Source organism: Malurus melanocephalus, unplaced genomic scaffold (assembly GCF_030028575.1).
Source record: "Malurus melanocephalus ecotype Western Australia unplaced genomic scaffold, MMel_1.1 scaffold_175, whole genome shotgun sequence".
In the NCBI taxonomy this organism is placed as follows: Eukaryota; Metazoa; Chordata; class Aves; order Passeriformes; family Maluridae; genus Malurus; species Malurus melanocephalus.
Genome location: NW_026623407.1, coordinates 1,477,303 through 1,483,302, shown reverse-complemented (window position 1 = coordinate 1,483,302; position 6,000 = coordinate 1,477,303).

The window sequence follows — 6,000 nt, the reverse complement described above, 5'->3', positions numbered from 1 at the left end:
CCCCCATCCCTTATTTGCAATTCTCCTCACTCTAGTAGCAGTGAGTGAGAGAATTCCCTGCCCTTCTACAGGCTTACCCTTCAAAAGCAGTTTTATTCTTTTATTCTTTTGGGAGGAGAAGAACACCACGAGGGTAAGAAGGGCACTGCTGGGGACCAGCCTTTGTGTCAGTGAGTGTTATTTAAAACAGGGCAGATCSTCATGTTGTCTCATGTAAAACCATGATGCCTTCCTTCAGTTTTCCAAGACTAAAGGGACGCTGAAAGCCCCAAAGACTTCAAAGGAGTTCTCCCAAGAAATATCCATGAATCTCTAGAGCTCCCTGCCTGCATTATTCCCTGCTGTCTACTTGCAGGTGTTGACTGGAGCTTTGCAGGAGTGAGGGAAATGGGTTGTTTGCATTGTGCAAACAATCACCACCTGGCCAGGGGACACCAGACACAGCACTGGGGGTGCTTCTCACCTTCTGAGCAAAGTGACAGAAGGGCTTTAATCACGAGAGAAGTAACCAGAACTACAACTCCTGTGGGACTCTTCACAGAAACGAAATAAATGTGTTTGCTGATGAGTTATTCTCAGAGAGGAAACAAACCAAAGGATTCCTGGATGGTTATTTTACAGAAATTAGGTCAGACCTAATTAGTTGTATAATTAATTGTCTGATTGCCTAAGTGTTTAACTCTTAGTGACCTTTTTTTGCTCATGGTGACAAATGCATGCATGCACATTTTACAGGAGAAGTCCCGCTGTGCTTCACAGACTGCAGCTGTGACACGGTGAGTCCTGGGACACAGCATCGAGCKTTATCTACAGCAGCAAGGACAGAGGCAGAATTGTAATCACATGTGTTTATAAATGTGATTTGGCTGCTCTTCGAGGTGTTTGAGCAATGGTGAGGATTTGGGCTTTTCTTTGAGGTGGGTTCTGGCAATCCTTGGAGCATTTGGGGGTCTTTTAAAAACTGCCTTAATTTGACAGGTTTTTTTTTTTTTGCTTTTCTAACTTTTGATGTCCCCACTTTATCCAGACTGTGTTTCCTCCTTCCTCCTTCCCCAGCCTCCCCCAGGGCACTTAGGGTTGCCTCATGCCACTGTGACGTATGGGGCGGGGGACAAGGCAAAAATGCAGTGAAGGAGAGGAAAAATGTAAATCACCTACATAAAAATTAATTTATTTTCCCTCCAATTATGGCAAGGGAATATGTGGAGTCAGGGAGAGGGATCTATTTGCACCACCCTGATTTGAACAAGTTGGCTGGCTCAAACAATGACTGTTTCAAAGCAGAATGTCTTCAGCTTGGCAAAAGCCCAGCTATCCTCACATCAGTCACTCAAACAAATATCCAAAAATGTGAGAGAGAGAGAAGCTGGAAGGCAGCCATAAGAAGACGTGTGCACCCCAGAACAGAGAGCTGCTGAAGGAATGTTTCAAAGGGGTGTGGATTCTGTTCCTTACACCACTGCAGGTAAAAGCAGAGCACTTTCAAGCATGGACAGCGCAAACCATCATCGTGGAAAGGGTGACAGTGGGGCAAAGTCGAGGCAATGAAGAGGCAGGAGTACAGATGTCCAAGGGGTACATGCCTGTGCACACAACACAGCCAAGAAAAGAAGAAGCTGTGAGCATCTAAASCTAATCAGGCATTTGTAGGCCACACGAACACACAGAATTGCAGTGCAAAGGTGATGGTGCAGTGTGGTGCCTGGATTGCCCCTGAAGGAGCTGCTATCTTTTTCCAGAGACAGCATATACTCTATCTTTATATCAATCTTTTGCTTTTAAACCCACCTGACTTTAACTTCCTCCAAAGTTTATCTCTCCATTGGACTTTTCCATAAAAATTTCTATTGCTTGCTTCCTGGGAACTATTCTTCATCCAAAACAGCCCCTTTAATGCATATTTTTAGCACTGGATATTCAAATGACTCAACAGAAATGTCCATATTGCTCAATTCTGCCCTGCAATCTTCCACCCACTCGCACATACAGCAYGTTCCCATCTGTGCACTGCTCTCATTGTGAACTTGTTGATTTTTCCTGCTCTTTTTCGGTGGGGTACAATTCTGTGCAGGTGTCCAGGTTGGGGTAACAAAGATGCAGGTAACACATGGCAAAATCTGCATGAGACAAAAATTACAGCATTTTAGTTACACCAAGATTTTAAAAATACATATATTCAATGAGTTGGGCTTGGAAAAATGTTTTTATCTCATCCAGCATCATTTCTGCTGGAAAACCAATGCTTTACAAAAGATTTTCAATGGACGTGGGGAAGGGGAGGGAAAAGGGTTCCTCTGCAGTTTCTTAATGTTTGAAATCCATTCCTGAGTACTTTCATCCCTAATTAAAGGTCACCTACTGGTTGGTGAACAACTGTTAATGAAGAGTTTAATTATCCAKATGACAGCTATAAAATCCTGCTCCYGTGCTTGAATATTTTAAAGCAGCAAGGCCCAGATTTTCAAATCCGTGCTTGAAGCCAAGCACTCAGACAAAAGCTCTCACAGAAGAAGAGTGTGTATGTGCAATTTGCATACACAACGGGAGATTGCACATGCCCCTATTAAAGATGCAAATCTGTGAGGAGGTTTGAATGGGCTTACTTGACTGTTTGAACCAGACCCACCTTTCTTTTCTGTTCTTTCATTCAGGGAGGGATGGTTAAATCATTCCTYGAGGATAAATCATTTCACATTATTAACTCTTCTTAACAACAAAGCTGCATAAATTAAATGTAAGATTATCTGCTGTGTCCTCACTGGAATGATTAGGAGGGAATCTACAGGAAAGAAATGTGGTCAAATGATTTGAAGCCTTGCTAAATGGGATGCAAATCTCATCTTGCATTCTTAACAAGCTCAGACACAGACCTRCCTTCTAATGAGCAAACTCTGCTTGGCATATCTGTGCAACCCTCAGAGCAAAGTTGTGAAGAAAATGGATCGTGGTTAATTTTCTCTACTGAGTCAAGTTTTGCTTTTGTTGATGCTTTTGACCAGATGCTCCTGGTGCTCCTATTACCTTTACCCGTGGTGGCAATTTTCATCATGCTGCCTTTAGTCTGCCCAGCTGAAGTGGCCCCATCTTTCATTTCCCATCACAGCACCAGACGAGTGATTCTTGGGGAGGTCAGGTTTGGGTTCTGCACAAGGTGCATGCCTGAAGGAATGATGTTGATCAAAAAKATCAAGAAGGTGCTTTTTGTGTCCTCACTGCCAGCACAGTCTATTTGTGTCTCTCTGGTGATAGCACCATAAAGGCAAAGACAGCCATAACTCTTAAACTGGGCATTTTGGGGGGCCTGGGGGAGACTAAAATGCAATGAATGGCCACAATGAACGGCAATTCTCTCCAAGACAGACCAACTCCAAGGTTTTTCCTGTGAATCAGAGCTAGGCTTTGGTTCAGTTTCCTTGTTACCTACTCACACTAGCATGTGTGCACGCAATGAGACACATGTAATTGTCTGAGCAAAATGCTCAACAGAAGAGAATTTCAAGCCCTGGCTATAAAAATGAAGGAAAGAAAATTAGAATGCATCACATAAGGAGAGACATTCRTATGAATTAAAGAGGAAAAATATGCCTCAGTTCTGTCAATGGTTAATACCTTACTTCATAAGAAATGTGAGTTGATACAAAAGGTTTGTTAAAACAGAGCCAGGTCAGTTTTTCTGCRTTATTTGTTGAAGAGGTTTCAAGCACACCTTTCATGCTCTGTTAACTCTCCAGGAGGTTTTCTCTGCAGAGCCTCTCATCTGTAGGTCACAGTGACCCGACCGTGGGGGCTGCGCTGCATCAACGCAGCTCTCCAGATAAGCAGCAACATTTATTGCATACCTTGTCAACATATCTCTGGCTGCACACTTGTTCTCGAGGCACTCTGTTTTGATATTGGTTTTATTAAAATAGATTTCAGAAAAGGAAATGTAAAACAGTTTAAAGATTGCAACATAAAYGTGTTGTTCAGAGCTGAGAAAATCCACACCAAACACCAGCAGGCTTTTTGTACGTTACAAGCATGAACAAAGTATATCTTGTTTTTTTTTTTCTTATACTGCTTCCTTCAAATAAAAACAGCACTTGAAAAAAATTRACACAACAGGACCAATGTCTCACAYCAGGAAAGACACAGGTCYYGCAATGTCCCTCACAATGTGGAAGATGATTAAAATTAAAATCAGAAGAATAGCTAAAGCCAAGGAGATTGAAGGACTAGAAGAAGAAGATTTTTGTCTTGGTAACTGCACAGTCAATGTCTGAGTTTTGGAGCTGCCACCAGAGCTCCTGAGCAGCATGTGAGGGCAGGGACGAGGCAAGGTGTCCAGTTATGCAGGTTCTAYTTGCTCCTCAAGTATCAACTCCTGTCTCCTCTGGAGGAAGAGCTGTGGGCAGAGTGGCCTGATCCCTGGTCTGACTCAGGCTACAAGATACAATCCTGCAAAGTCTCTTTTCAGGGATGTTCATATGAAAAACCTTTGTAAYTGTGTCCTGATTCTGTAAATGTCYRRGCAGTGGGTTTGCATGAAGAAGATRGTCTGCATCAAGCTCAAGTGCCTGACATACACGTGAAAAGATTTACAAGATTGGCTTCCAGTCCATTATGCTTGTGCTTTCCTGAGCTGCCAGGTCTCACTCTCAGTAAATGGACAGAGCTCGGGCAAAACAGTGTGACGTGATGCTCTGCAAGATTTTTCTCTATTTATCATCAAAAGTGGGGTAGTATTTGCCAAAGAACATCCCTCATTTTTAGCCTAATAATAGATTCAGGAGTCTTTTTAAAATATAACTAGAGTATTTGTCATTTTGGAACATCATCATTCAGTCACTTCCACCAGGATGGGTTGTAATGGCTGCACGCCAGCACTCTCTATATGACATAAAGCAGTTGTGAAAAAAAAGTGATTCTTCTGAGTAGTCAGATGATCTTCCCAGAGATGAACTGTCTTTCCTGCTTTTCTCTTTCATTCTTCCTTTTCCTGGATCTTGGAGGGAGTGTTACTTGTGTTGAGTAATGAAATTTCCCCCGCCAAAACACACTATCTTTGATCTCCCCAGCTTTACGCACTAGGGAGCTGATAGTTCCTTCCCTGGCTAGGACTGAATGAATAATCACCTCCTGTTGTTATTCACATAAAATTCAGATACTGAAATGTGAAACTGATGACAGGGAAAATTATGGAGAGAAGCATCAAGATTTGCTACTGAAATTTTATGAGTTGTAGGCAGGAAATATTCAAAGCACATCACATTTAACCATGAAGACYCCAAGCTTTTATAGTCTCATGGGGCAGAACCATGAGATGTTTGTGAGATGGGAATGAAGACCAGAGTTATCACCTGGTGTTTTCTTTATGCTCCCATATCCTCACACAGACAGACAATCAGCATGAGAAAACCCTCCCCAGCCCTGAACCTTTGTTGCCATTTGAAATGACTAACCATCAAAAGTTTGATATTCAAATCATATAAAAAGTCTGTACACTCATTGAGATATTATTAAAAATCCCTGTAAAATCAAGAAATTTTGATTTTTTTTTTCTTCCTTCTTTTTCTCTTTTTCTTTTTTTTTTCTTTTTCTCATCTTTTTCCATTTTTTAATTATTTTTCTTTTTCTTTTTCATTTTTTTATTTTTCATTTTTTTTTTGGTTGTTATTTTGACAAATGCAGCTTATGTTTTATTTCAGTCTTCCAATCTGGGCCAGCACATGATAATGTGCATGCAAAGGATTTTTTTTTTTTAGAAGGTAAGGAGAAATCTTAAAAGAATTACACAAAAAAACTAAGACATGAACTTTTTTTGAGGGATTTAAAAGCCACACCTAGATCCACTGTCCTTTGGGCACCCTTGTTTGGCAAACCTGCTTCACAAATCCTCATGGAGCAGCCCATTGGCCCGTGCTGGCATATCCAAGGCTTCCAGACACACAAGTGAATTCAACTTTGTGAAAACAACTTTAGAAAATGCTCCTTTCATTATGAGGGGTTTCTCCTGCCCTT